The sequence below is a fragment of the Neofelis nebulosa genome, chromosome 8 (assembly GCF_028018385.1).
Source record: "Neofelis nebulosa isolate mNeoNeb1 chromosome 8, mNeoNeb1.pri, whole genome shotgun sequence".
NCBI lineage: Eukaryota > Metazoa > Chordata > Mammalia > Carnivora > Felidae > Neofelis > Neofelis nebulosa.
The window spans coordinates 132,487,989-132,502,360 of NC_080789.1; the positions used below are offsets into that span (position 1 = coordinate 132,487,989).

The window sequence follows — 14,372 nt, forward strand, 5'->3', positions numbered from 1 at the left end:
ATCCAACTTTCCTGAGAGACTGTGGGGCACTTTAGCACCAGAACCCAAAGAAAGGTGCCACCAAGCACGTGGCCCAGCCAGGTTTGCACTCGGGACCGCCTGCCTGCTGTCCATGGTGCTGCTCAGGCTACCCTTGCCCGCACCCTTCAGATATTCCCAGGCCCGTGGCCCTCATCGCTCACCCTCAAGATAAGCCGGTCACAGATAAGCCTTCTCCAGGCTGCATCACTGTGAGACCCTCTTAATTCTTCCTTCTGGGAACATGAGATTCATCCTCAAAGTGAACCCTGGGGATACCGAGGAAGAGCCTAGTTAAGTGACCTGACACCTACCACTTGATTTTTTTCTTAACCAGAGATGCTGTTCCCTTCTGTTCTTGAGTGGTCATTTTCATGGAGAGTTCTGGCCTAATTTCACTTTTCTTCTGTGTGATCCCTGCAGCCGAGAGTCTCCCCCACCCCCCCAAAAAATGGCCACCGTGTGGTGTTCTTGGTGCATTTTCCTGTCAGCATCTCTGCCTCTTTGCCTCAGATCTCTGCATCGGTTCTTAGAGGGTTGCTGTCTCCTATTTTTCTGCAAATCTGTGCTCTCTGCATGGGAACCAGGTGACTAATTCCTCTTCAAAGCTCCAAGGACCATGTGCTTAAAACTTGTCCTAGAAGCCAGGGCTTAAAACGGTGCTTGCATACAGTTGAACACAATCGCTATCTGAATGAAGGGATCCTTTGAACATGCCCTTTCGTCACCGCTAGCCTCGGCAGAGGAACAGACCTGGTTGACCACAGCCTTTCCTGTGGAAATGATTCTACCTAGCTCGCAGAGGAGGGCTGACTCTGGGGGCTGGCTTCTCTGGTTTCTGCCTCTCTGTGGTCCGGGTTTGTATAATACTCAGCAGTTTAGCCCCTCACCCAATATGGACCAAGGAAGGTCTGTAGTGGAGAGTGCTGGGCGGACCTGGCCATTTCCCTAGCTGTGGCCCCTGTTCTGGGAAGCACCACATTTTAGCCACAGCACAGCAGAGCAGGGTAAACAAGGACACTCGTGGCAGTTCCAGTGTGTGTGTGTGTGTGCGGCCTGGGGCAACCCCTCTCTTCCAGCCTCAGTTTCCTTATTGAAAGTGAGGATAAGAACCATGGCCCATGAGGTCGGTCAGGTAATGAGGTAAACACCTAGCGTGAGGCCTGCACATGGTCGCCATAGTGGGTCCAACCGTGGCACTCCCGAGTTCGTGTCCACCTGAAACCTCAGAATGTGACCTCACTTGGAAATAGGGTCTCTGCAGATGGAAGTAAGTTAAGAATTGAGATGAGATCCTTCTGGGTTAGGGTGGGTCCTAAGTCCAATGAGAGTGTCCTTACAAGGAGACGAAAAAGCACACACGGACACGGGAGAAGGCCATGTGAAGACGAAGCCCTGGAACTCCAGGAGCCTCCAGATGCTGGAAGAGGCGGGAAAGGACTCTGTCCCAGAGTCTTTGGAAGGAGTGTGGCCCTGCCGACTCCTTGACTTTTGGCTTCTGGCCTCCAGGACTGTGAGAGAGAAATTTCTGTTGTTTTAAGCCACTAAGTCTGTGGTGCTTTGTTATGGCTGCTCTAGGAAACGAATCTGATGTGTTCTCCCTAAGGTGCAGCTAGCTGTTACCTTCTTCCTCTTATAGAAAAGACTGGATGTGTGGATGGGCTTCTTGGGGAGAGGAGCAGGGGCATCCCTGGAGGGAGCCCCCAGAATGCTGGTGGGTGATTGGTGGAGGCTCCCTTGGGGTCCAGCAGGGCCTGGTTAAGGGTGGAACGGGTGGGGGGAGTTAATGCTGCAGAAAGGTCAACGTGTCCCCTTCTTCCTTCCTGCTCTCACCCAGGAAGAATGTGACTCACTCTGGGCTGGGGGTGGGGCCCGGAGCTCCCATAGACAGAGCCAACCATCTGTCAGAGAACCCGGGCCCTCCTGAGCCGGGACTGGAAGATCTTTACCAAGCCTGGACCCACAGTGTCCCCAGGAACAGGAGAAGTGCCCACAGAAGAGGAGGGGCGGGGCTGCAGAGGTCAAAACACACCCCCATGACCAGGGGTCCTTGTAGCCGAGCAGACCGCACTGGGACCTCTGTCAACTTGTGCTCTGTTGTGCCTGAGCCCTAGGGCAGCCCCTCCAGACCCCGCTGCTTGGCCCTCGTCTGTGACAGTCAGGCCGTCCTTGGCCCCGCTCAGCCATGTTTCCCGGGGCTACAGCTCCCCAGGAGGCCAGCATTTTGTGCTGGGGGAGGGGGTGTGTGGGCCAGCCCTTGCTCGCCCCTCTGACTGGACTCAGAAACCGCCTGGACCATGTAGTCCCCCTTCTCGCCCTGCTGTCCACCTGCAGGCAGAAACGCCGGGCACACAGCCTCCTGTCTGTCCGTCCTTTGTGCCCACTCTTCCAGCCTCGTTGTCTGAAGAGCCGTGTCTCCACAAAAGCACCCCCTAACCCAAGGGTCCAAGGAAGAGAGGCAGTGAGGGAGCCAGCCCCCGAACCCCGTGTTGCCCTGACCGCGGGCACACTCCTGACAGGCCCTTCATAGAACCAGGGCAGGGTTCTATGAACCAGGACCTGTCGGTAGGTCACGCAGCACCTCTGTACTGAGAACCTATGACAAGATGTCCCAGAAAGAAAGCAGTGAAGAGTCCTCTGCTCGTGGAACTTTCATTCTGGCGTGGGGACATTGACAGAGGTCCTGGTGGGGAGGAGCTGGGAAAGCAAGGAACCCAGTGCTGGGTCGGTTGGAGAGTCAGGAGCCCCTCCAGGTGAGGGGAGTAGAAGAAGGCTCTGAGGGGAGGAGACCGCTCAGGGGGAGACCAGGGAAGCAGGGACACAGGTGTCAGCCGTGCAGGGGTGACAGCTAGTCAGAAGCAGGTCCTTTTAGGGCGGCACTAGATTTCCTGATGGACGGCTTGCAGAGATGAGGGGAAGAGGGAGTGGCAGTGGATTTAGGGTCTGGGCCATCAGGAGATGCAGGGTGAGGGGGTCACAGGCTGTGATGGGGGTGAAGTCGCCTGCCGTCTGGCCCTCTCTTGCCCGTTCTCACTGTGGCCACTGAGCTCTGGACTGGCCCTAAGCCGAGGTTTGTGAGATGGAACCCGATTATGGGCTCAGCCAAGCGCCTGGCCTACTTGGATAGGTGGGCACATCTCAGCTCACACCAGGCAAGACAAGGAAGCCCCACCCCTCTTAGTCTGGGTGCCACAGGGGTAGCCAGACCCCAGTGGGGTCGGGGGGCACGCCAGGGCCCTGCATTTTCTCCTGAAGCCAGTGCTAAGCCAGTGAATGCCAGGCAGGAAGTAATGGCACCAATGGCCTTAAAAAAATTTTTTAAGGGGCTCCTGGGTGGCTCAGTCGGTTAAGCATCTGACTTCGGTTCAGGTCATGATCTCCTGTTTCGTGAGTTCGCGTTGGGCTCTGTGCTGACAGCTCGGAGCCTGAAACCTACTTCGGATTCTGTGTCTCCCTCTCTCTCTCTCTCTGCCCCTCCCCTGCTCACACTCGGTCTCTCTCTCAGAAGTAAATAAACATTAAAAATAATTTAATTAAAACCCTTTTTAAATTAAAAAAACATTTTATGTAAGTTTATTTTGAGAGGGAGAGAGCACGAGTGGGGGAGGAGCAGAGAGAGAGGGAGAGAGAGAATCCCAGGCAGGCTCTGTGTGTCAGTGCAAAGCCCGACGCGGGGCTCCACGGTAGGATCATGACCCGAGCCGAAATTGAGAGTGAGGCACCTAACCGACTGAGCCAGACAGGCGCCCCTGCCTTTTTAGAAGGCGGTCTAAAGGTTGTGTGGAGAATGGACGGGTGGAGGGCAGAGGCAGGAGGCTGGTGAGGGCCGAGTGGGAAGTCCCCTCCCTGGAGGTGCAGAGAGGTGGGGGGCAGGTGAGAGCTGTCCTCAAAGGTGAACAGGGACCAGAGCCTGTGGGCACTAGGAGTTGCCCGGCACAAGGGTCACACACAGGCCTCGTTCGCTTCTAGATATCAGGGCCGCGTGCCCCCACGACGTGGGCGCCCAGTAAATGCTCGCCCCAGTCCCTCCTGGCTCCCCCCAGCCTCACCTGTGCTCTGGCACTTCCTGCCTTCCCCCTCCCGCCCCCCAGCCTGGGTCTGGGGCCCTGCAGCCACCAGGCTCCCTGTCAGACTTTCTCTCCATCTGAAAACAGATGTCACGGACGGGCCACACAAGTGCCGCGACTGTCTAACTCCACCGAATGTGTAATTATAGCAACACAAGCATCACATTACCAGGGACAAGTAGCTGCAAAGTAATTATATGATTCTTTGTTACTTGGAGGGTGGGGGTTTCCCCCACATTTAAAGCCGCTTCCTTTAAAAGCTCCGGTTCAGTGGGCGGGTGGGGAAAGCAGGTGGCAGATGGGCGGGACCAGAGACCGCTAGGGGGTCCCGCATCCTCGGGGGTGCAGGTTGTGGCGGAGTGGCTGGGGTTGAGGTGAGGGAGAGCGGTGCCCTCTCTTTCTCCTCCAGGGCCCTGCTAAGTGGTATCCTTGCACCGTCCTGGAGAAGAAGAGAGCAGGGTGGGGGACGGCGCCTGGCGCCTGGGGCGCAGAAGGGTCAGAGAGATGGGGGAGGAGTCGTGGGGGAGGAGGCAATGGGGGAGATTGTTCCTGGGGTCTGTGGAACCACCGTGAAGTGGGGTGCAGTGCTATGGCACCACAGTATCATCAAGGTGAACCCCCGGCCCCTCTGTCTTCCCCTACCACATGCTTCCCACTGACCCTCCAGCCTCTGCAAAAGCCCCAGAGGCTGACATGAGAAGGGGACCTTCCTAGGTCACCGAGCCCAGGGAACAGACAGAAGGATGCCCAGTCCGGGCTCTGACTGCCTCCCCCAGCGTACCCGAAGGTGGAGAGGCATGATTCCGCTGCAGCCTTCTGCACGGCCTTCCCGGCCCAGCTCTCCCCATCCGCAGGTGCCTGGTGCTGTTTGTGGCACTGTTGTCCCTGCCTAGCTCCCCGGCCGGCCGGGTGACAGCCCCGCTGTGGCCCCTGCTGGGCTCAGAGCCACCCCTGCCCATACATGCACAGGCGCCAAGCTGCCCCCCTGCGTCTGCCAAGCTTTGAGTGGTGCACTCAGTAGGGGGCCCGCTAGTGTGCAGCGGCTGGAGAGTCGGACCGAAGGGTGACTTGGCCCTCAGCAGCAGGAAATCCAGTGGGAGAGGACCGCAGGGACCATGGCGGGAGATCTGGGTCTCTCCCACAGACTCTCATGCCACCCTTGACATGAAGATGTCTCCCACACACCTCTCATCCACTCATCGGCGCTGTTACTCATTTGCACTCACTTGACATAATGCCTCTGAAGGGTTCGGTCAGCTCCCTGCACCAGTGTGCATGTGGAGCCTTCCTCCTGGATCCTTCTCCCTGCGGTGCCCTCCCCTGGGACCACCCCCCACCCCCACCCCCGGTGCCGAGTCGGGGACCCGTTCGCAGGGAACCGTGCCTGTGGACACCCTCGGGCATGCAGGGCAGCCACTGTCGAAGACTCTCTTGCGCTCACACCCATTATGGTTTAGATTACAGAGCAATTATCCTTCTGAGTGGCTGCGTAATTCACAGGTCACATCCATTCAGCTTGCTAAATGGTGTTCAGCAGACCGCACTTGGGAGAGCCCAGGACGTCGGAAACTGGCGGATGCCTTAGTAGCAGGACGCTCCTTGGTGCTGTAGAGGAGTGCTGGGGATCCCTCCATCCAGACTCCTAGACCCGTGGGGAGGAGGTAGGACTGGGGTCCAAGGGGGGTTTCCCCCCAACCTCATGGGTAGCACACTGCCTGAGCCAGACGTGCTGGGGCAAGGGCATTTGGGCTGGATTCAGGTGTTAGAAGCCCAGCTCTTTGACCCAATTGCTTCTTTGGTTGGCTGTGCTAGAACTCCATGTCTAGGTCTCTAGGAGGCAGAAGCACAGAGGGTCATGCCATCAACGTGGCAGTCCCAGTGGGCTCCCTGACCATGAAGCCGGCTGTCTCTCTCTCTCTCTCTGATAGGGGGGTTGACTGGGGTATTTGGAATTCTAGAGTCATAGATATGTAGAGGATGGTCTCCCAAGGCATTTAACTCTGTTCAATTTAACAAGACTGGAACTTAATTACCCAAAGTGAAGGAAGCAAACACCGTAGTTTTCAACTACTTTTCCCCAGAAGCATGGAGGGAAGAGCGAAAGCCCCTTTTCACCCACAACCCAACCCTACTCTCCCACAACCTCAGGAACAAGCATCGTTAACAGTGTATATACTTCTTTTATATATACACTCATAGGTAGGTAAGTAAATAGATATAAAAATCTATGCGAACATAAAATTTTAAAAATCGCATAAATGGATCAATAGTCCGTATTGTTCTGTCGGTTTGTTTTACCTCACAATATCCTGTAAGATCTCTCCCTGTCTCTATGTACGTGTGTGTTTACACAATTTTGTTAACCACGACATAATGTTCCATAGAGTGGATGGCTCACAATTTATGTCACCACTTCCAGGTCAACTGTTCCCATTTTGTGATACTGCAAGTGACACTTCGGTGTCTGGGAATGCATTTTTCTGTAAGTAATAGATTATAAATATCAATATAAATGTAAATATGTTTCTAATGGTTTAAATAAGAGGGGCACCTGGGTGGCTCAGTCAGTTGAGCGTCTGACTCTTGATTTGGGCTCTAGTCATGATGCCAGAGTCGTGGGACTGAGCCCCACATTGGGCTCTATGCTGAGGGTAGAGCCTGCTTGGGATTCTCTTTTTCTCTCTCTCTCTCTCCTTGCCCCTCTTCCCGGCTCACACACTCTCTCTCTCTCTCAAAAGAAAATCAATCTTAAAAAAACAACAACATGGGATTCTTGCTTCCATCCTTGTGTCTTCCTTCCCTCCTTCCCCCCTTTCTTCCTTCCTTTTCTTAAATGTAAGGAGAAGCCTGGAGGCAGGCAGTCCAGGACTGTCTTCCCGTGTGGCTTTGGTCCTCCTGGTGGAAAGAAGCCTGCAGCGCCCGGGTACGTGCCTGTGATTCAGCCAGGAAGGAAGAAAGTGAAGGTGATACCCAAAGCGTTTCTGCTTTTGAGAAGTTGCCTTTCAGGGTGTCTGTGCTGGGGTGCCACAGGGTCACACGTCCGTGTAAATGGCCAGACACTGTCCCATGGCCTCTTAACATTAAGAGGCTGGAAATGGGTGTGTTTTATCAGCTTGCTTGTAAAGGCAGGCAGGAGGGAGAAGGTGGTTGGGACGGCGTGTCAAGCCATCCTCGCATTCACCTGCCGCAGGATATGTGAGTAGAGCTGTTGGAGAGACTCCCAGAACTGGATTCTTGTACAAGCTGTTTGTCGCCTTTTCTGCTACGTGTCCCCTCTGGCTGAGCACAACCAGTTTCCCGGCTTCTCAGCACCAGGCCACCATGTGCTCTATTACACCCCTGTCTTGGACCCCGCTCTCCTGGAAGGCCCGTGCCACTTCTTCCTGGACCCTGTCCTTCTCTGTGACTCAGTTACAGCTTACCTGTTCCCCAAAGTGGCCGTTGGCCAACTCAGCTGGCAAAAGTCTTCTCTTTCCCAAAAGGACAGTCTGTGTGTTTTTGCTGTCAAATCCCTTTCCTAGGATTATTCCCAAGGGTCTGCTGGCCGAGGAAATAAGGAGGAAAAAAGAATCATTGGGGAAGAGAAGGTCATGCCCCCAGGCTCAATGCTGAGTCAGGACCTGCCATTTGGAGATGGGTAGGAAGTATTTTCTTTTTTTTTTTTTTTAATTTTTTTTAATGTTTATTTTTGAGACAGAGAGAGACAGAGCATGAACAGGGGAGGGGCAGAGAGAGAGGGAGACACAGAACCGGAAGCAGGCTCCAGGCTCCGAGCTGTCAGCACAGAGCCCGACGCGGGGCTCGAACCCACGGACCGCGAGATCATGACCTGGGCCGAAGTCGGATGCTCAACTGACTGAGCCACCCAGGCGCCCCAGCATTTTCAAATAAGGATTTTCAAACTTGCACAGGTATTTATTGAGCACATAGTCATTGAGAGGGAAGGTGTCAGACGGGAATCAGATCCTGGCTTCCCCACTTACTAGGTGGCAATGTTGCATGAACAACTTGCCCTCTGTGTCCCTTGGTTGTCTCATGAAACGGGGGATAACGGTGGGACGTTGGCAGGATTAAATGGCTTACTATATACAAAATGCTTGCATTAGTGACTGGCGCATAGTAAGTGGTAAATAACATTAGCTATTATTATTTAGTGTGGCAGGTGTGGCCGTCGTGCTAAGCGGACATAATTGGCATGATCCCCACCATCACGGGGTCTATAGTTAGTGCTACAAGGTATTCCCTCCATTCATTAGCTAGGTGGATTGTGATGACAAAATATCCCTGCTGTAGTGGTGTGCCAAGTGGCTGAATCCTAGGAAATGCAATTGTAAGTTGACCATCACTTAACACATTTCATGTGTGGCTGACAGACACATTACATTAAAAATTTTTTTTTAATATTTATTACTTTTTGAGAGACAAAGAGCTCAAGTGGGGGTGGGGCAGAGACAGAGGGAGACACAGAATCCAAAGCAGGCTCCAGGCTCCGAGCTTTCAGCACAGAGCCTGATGTGGGGCTCAAACCCATGAACTGTGAGATCACGACCTGAGCCAAAGTCGAACGCTATATGACTGAGCCACCCAGGTACCCAACACGTTACAGTTTTAAATTTATTTTTAAATTTTATTTGAGAGAGAAAGAAAGAGTGTGAGCAGGGGAGAGGGGGAGAGAGAGAGAGAGAGAGAGAGAGAGAGAGAATCTTAAGCAGGCTCCATGCCCAGTGTAGAGTTTGATGATGTGGGGCTTGATCTCATGACCCTTGGGATCATGATCTGAGTCGAAATCAAGAGTCCGACACTCAACTAACTGAGCCACCCAGGCACCCCGAGACACGTTACATTTTTTAAATATTTATTTTTGTGAGAGACCGATAGACAGATTGCGAGCGGTGGAGGAACAGAGAGAGAGAGACAGACAGACAGACAGAATCCAAAGCAGGCTCCAGGCTCTGAGCTGTCAGCACAGAGCCTGATGAGCACGAACCATGAGATCATAACCTGAGCCGAAGTTGGACGCCTAACCTACTGAGTCACCTAGGTGCCCCAACACATTACATGTTTTAGTCAATTTTTTATTTTATCAGAGTAAAGCATGCACATTATCAAACAAGTTAGATGATAACTAAAAATTTTAATCAGACAAAAGAGTCTTCTGGCTCCTATTTCCATCCTATTTTCTTCCTTAAAGGAAACTTTTATTTTTTATTTTTTTATGACTTATTTATTTTGAGAGAGACAGAGCACGAGTGGGGGAGGGGCGGCGAGAGAGAGAGAGAGAGAGAAAGAGAGAGAGAAAGAGAATCCCAAGCAGGCTTTACATTGTCAATGTGCAGAGCCCGACGTGGGGCTTGAACTCAGGAAGCCTTGAGATCATGACCTGAGTTGAAGCTGGACACTTAACCAACTGAGCCACCCAGGCTTCCCTAAATCACAACTTGTATTAGCTCTTTCTTCCATGTTTTCTTTTGTGACTCTGTGAATATTGTTTATTGCTGAGTCAAATGATGTTCCATGACAGTATTTTATTTCTTGTTCAACTTTTATTTTTCTTGGAGTTAGTAACTGCATTAGTCTATTGTCTCTTTAGGTTTTTCCTTATCCATCTGCAGATTTTATTTATAGGTAGGTTTTTTCCCTCAAGTTTTATTCTATTGCTTGAAATTTGTATTTTCCCCAAGTTCTGTCGCTCTGTTTGTTTTGGTATCTCTCTTTCACGTTGAAGACATTCCTCCTATGCCTTGTGACCCTTTGCAGTCCATTCACGTTTAAGAGGGACATAGAAGCAATTGATCGGAGCCCTGTGCACACTTGTGGGGCCGCCTGCCTTGGGAGCTGTACTGGGGGTGGAATGGGTAGCCAGAAGGCTTTCTCCTTGGAGACCCCCATGTGTTATTATCTGTGGGTCTGTCTTTTCTCAAGGGTGTATCAGTTCCTCTAGAGAAGGATCGTCTATCCATTGGCTTGGGATTTCCCCATTTGTGGGCGTTCTGGAGCCAGGAAGGAGCAGAGGGCGAGCTGTCTCACCTGTCAGTATGCAAGCCTTCATTCAATTCCCTTACATCCAGTCCTGGACCCTCCACCACCACCTCCTCAATACCTGCCGACTGTGAGTCCCCCTCTCTGGTTCAAGATCCTGGCATTCCTGGGGGGTGGTGGGGCACATCGCTTGCCAGAATGGGTGGACTTTGGGCCTGGGAGTCTAAGTTCTCCTCCCACAGGCTTTCGAACACACTTTCCGCTTTCATTTCCTCACATTTCCCTGCCTTTCACTGTGCCTGTGCCTCGGGTCCTGGGGGCTTTCTGAGCTTCACTGTAAATCTGCTTTCTTCTAAATCCGACACTTTACTATAGGCCCTTTAGGTATGACCTTCCTGCTCCCAGCTTGGTCATTTCCATCTGCTTTTTTTTTTTTTTTCCCTTCACTTTGTGTCATTCTGGTTACAAAAATCCTTTCATCTCACTGAAGATGAAGTCCATATTTCTGGGTTTTTTTTCCTTTACTATTTGGGATGAACGTGAGAAGAAAAGTTAACAGAAATGTCTTTATGTGATATCTGGAAGCTAGTTGGAAACAATTTGAATAAAGATCACTGAAAGGTACGTGGTCCTTCCATACATCTCAATGATCTAAAAGAATTCTTTGAATTTAGCCAGAGCCTTTGAAAGCTACATACCTGAAGCCTAGTATGTTGTGTTCCCAAGTTGCCGAGTTTCATATTGGTATGAAGCCACAGCCTATGATAAGTCCCAAGGAACTCGTTATTGTGTGTCCCAGAAGGAAGCTTTTGAGGACATTGATCAGTACATTAAATGTTCTTCTCTTGCAAGGATCCTCAAGAGAATTTCTTTGTCTTATCCTTGAGTGGTATCTAATTCTTTTTTATTGAAAGGCTGGTTTGCTTTTATTTTTTGGTTCGGGTAAGCTTCCCTTTTCCGATTGGCTTCTCTATAGCTTAGAGCATGTAGAACTGAATTTTGTGTTCTCATCTCATTTCTCTTGACATTTTATCTCTACTTGTTCATCTTTGCCTTTGTTTCTTCTTTCTCATCCACTCTTGGCTCTTGTTCTCTTATCCTATCGTTTTAAATGCTTTCTTTGATCAAAGAGTTATTGAAATGAATAAGTCAAATGTTGACAATAGGAATTGATAGCTGCATACATATTCATAATTTATATTTTTGGTGTATGCCCACTTGACTCACCAGATTTGGTCATTTCTTACGATAGGTCTAATTTAGTCTTTGCCTTTTACAGGTGAAGAAAGTGAGGTCTGGATAAAGTAAGTGATTTATTCAACAGCTCTTCTGAGAAAATTAGTGGCAGAGCAAGGTCATGTGCCCACAACCACTTTTATGATTCTACTTTACCACTTACTTGGATGTTTTGAGGAACAAAAGATCACCTTTGACCCATACCTGGAACCCTGATCTCTGATCTCCTACTTTTGGAATCAACCCACTTCGAGATGCAGAGCCCAGACTTCTTAAAGTTCTGTGGTCTATGGATTCACCATACTCTAAGTGTTGGTTTCCCACTTCTGTCCCTCCTCTCTGGATACTGACTGCCTCTAGATCCAACCTGGGTATGTATATGGGATATATACCATGATGGATCCTGAAGAAATGTGAAGACATGGGAAGTTGGGAGTGTCTCCCTATAAGACAAATGCTCTTGGATGGATCCAACCAGCAGGCATTTGCTGAAGGCTACCTGCACACACAAAGCTAAAATACATGGTGATACCAAATGCTATTTTTGCTGTGAAAGAAATACCTTGGAATTCCATTTTCAGAGAATTCTTGGGGCGGTCAGATCTCTTTTTCTCAAAGCGAGGCCCTTCTTAGGCAGCCCACAAAGAGGAAGGGCCTCAGACCTCTCTGTCATGGGCCAAGGGTAACAGTTCATTCTATGAGGCCAGAGAAGACAGTATTTTGCCTGAGATTCCTTGTGTCTAGTTGCTGTTTTTCCCTCTAAGGTATGCTTCTACTGTGTCCTGTCATCTGATGTTGATGGCCCAGTGGTGCATGGGCTTAGTCACCAGTTTGTCATTCCATTATCATTTTGAATTATATTTAATTTTTATCTCATCCATCTGACCTTCCCTTCCTCACTGAAGGATTTGGGACTTGACAGGAATTTCACCCAGCAAATTCCCAAGCCAGGTGGTCCTATTACCCGTTAAGGATTGTATTAGTTTCCTTTTGCTGAGGTAATAAATTAACACACATTTAATGGCTTAAACAACACAAATTTATTATCATTAAGTTTTGAGGTAAAAAGCCCAAAATAGGGCTCACTGGGCTAAAATCACGGTGTTGGCAGAGTTGTGTTCCTTTGTGAAGGCTCTAGGGGGGAATCTTTCTCTTCCCTTTTCTAATTTCTACAATCAGTGCATTCCCTGGCTTATGCCCTCCTTCTGTCCTCAGAACCAGCAATGACCGGCGAGTATTTCTCACAATGTACTACTCTGAACACTGAGTGTTCTGCCTTCCACTTCCACATTTAAGGACCTTTGTAATTACATTGGGCCCACCTAGATGATCCAACGTAATCTCCCTACTTAAGATCAGTTGATAATCAACCTTAATTCCGTCTGCAACTTTAATTCCCCTTTGCCGTGTGTAATGTAACATATTTGCAGGTTCCAGGAATTAGGACACTGACATCTTTAGGGAGCTATCACCACAAGGATCTAGTATTCAGTTAACACTAAGTGCCAGGCATTCAGCTGACAGTGTATGACCTGGGAGACAGCTCAAAGTTCATTTGTCCCAACTGATCTACTCACCCCCCACTCACTCCTATTCCCACATTTGTTCCTCTTCTTGGATAATTTTTCTACGTTGTTGACATGAAAATCTGCCCAGTTACCTAGGGAAGAAAATTTGGCATTATCTTCACTTCCCCTCGCTTTCCCTCATTGTCTCACCCCGTCCAGCCTGTCTGCCCATTTCCCTAAGTGCATTTGTGCCCACCCTCTCCTCTGCCCCTCTCCTGCCTCAGTTCAGGTTCAAAGGGCTCAGCTGGGCAACTACAACAGCTTCCCAGCTGGATTTCCTGTCCATATACTGCTTCTTCCAAACTGTACCCCGCACAACATCTAGAGTTATCTTTTTTAAAAATAGAGTTTATATTATATTACATTATATTATATTATATTTTAATTTAATTTTATTTATTTTTAAAGTTTATTTATTTATTTTGAGAACGTGAGAGAGGGAGAGGGACAGAGGGAGAGAGAGAATCCCAAGTGGGTTCCACGCTCAGTGTGGAGCCCAGTGTAGGGCTCGATCCCATGATCTTGGGACCACGACCTGAGCAGAAATGAAGAGTTGGTTGTTCAACTGACTGAGCCATCCAGGTGCCCCTAGAGTTGTCTTTTTTTTTTTTAATTATACTTTTCTTTGTTTTGAGATAATTACAGATTCATCTGCAGTTGTAAGTAATAATATAGAAAGATCTGTATCCCCTTTACCCAGTTCCCCCATTGATAATTTCTTTTTTTTTTTTTAAATGTTTATTTATTTTTGAGACAGAGGGAGACAGAGCATGAATGGGGGAGGGTCAGAGAGAGGGAGACACAGAATCCAAAGCAGGCTCCAGGCTCCGAGCCGTCAGCGCAGAGCCCGATGTGGGGCTCGAACTCACGGACTGTGAGACCATGACCTGAGCCAAAGTCGGATGCTTACCCGACTGAGCCACCCAGGCGTCCCGATAATTTCTTACAAAATAATAATACAAGGTCACACCCAGAATACTGACACTGATAAAGTCCAAGATGTGGAACAGCTCCACTATCACAAGGATCCCTGTGTTGCCTATTTAATTTATTTACTTTAAACAATGGAGCCTGGATGACTCAGTCGGTTAAGCATCCAACTTTGGCTCATGTCATGATCTCACAATTGGTGAGTTTGAGCCCCACACCAGGCTCTGTGCTGACAGCTCACAGCCTGGAGCCTGCCTCGGATTCTGTGTCTCCCTCTCTCTCTGCCCCTCCTCCGCTCATGCTCTCTCTCCCAATCTCTCTCTCTCTCTCTCTCTCTCTCAATCTCTCTCAAAAATAAAATAAAATATAACATTAAAAAAATTGTGGTAAAATACACACAGCATAACATCTATACACTCATAACCCATCTTTTCTCTTGTTGATGGAAAATGAGATTGTTTCTAATTTTTTAGATTGTTTTTAGATTGTTAAATAGATTGTTTCTGCTTTTAACAACATTGGAATGAATAGTCTCTGATGCGTTTCCTTGGAGACATGAGCAAAAGTTCTCTAC

At 49.5% G+C, this 14,372-nt stretch overlaps 1 long non-coding RNA gene across 1 annotated transcript in view; it reads left to right on the forward strand.

Moving 5' to 3' along the window:
• LOC131483605 (uncharacterized) overlaps positions 1–11,836 on the forward strand; it is a 30,529-nt gene extending 18,693 nt beyond the window's left edge. Inside the window, exons 6-8 of the long non-coding RNA XR_009247801.1 lie at positions 6,505–6,567; positions 10,008–10,194; positions 11,344–11,836. This is a non-coding gene — a long non-coding RNA (uncharacterized LOC131483605). The remainder of the gene's footprint in view (positions 1–6,504; positions 6,568–10,007; positions 10,195–11,343) is intronic.
• Positions 11,837–14,372: the final 2,536 nt, after the last annotated feature.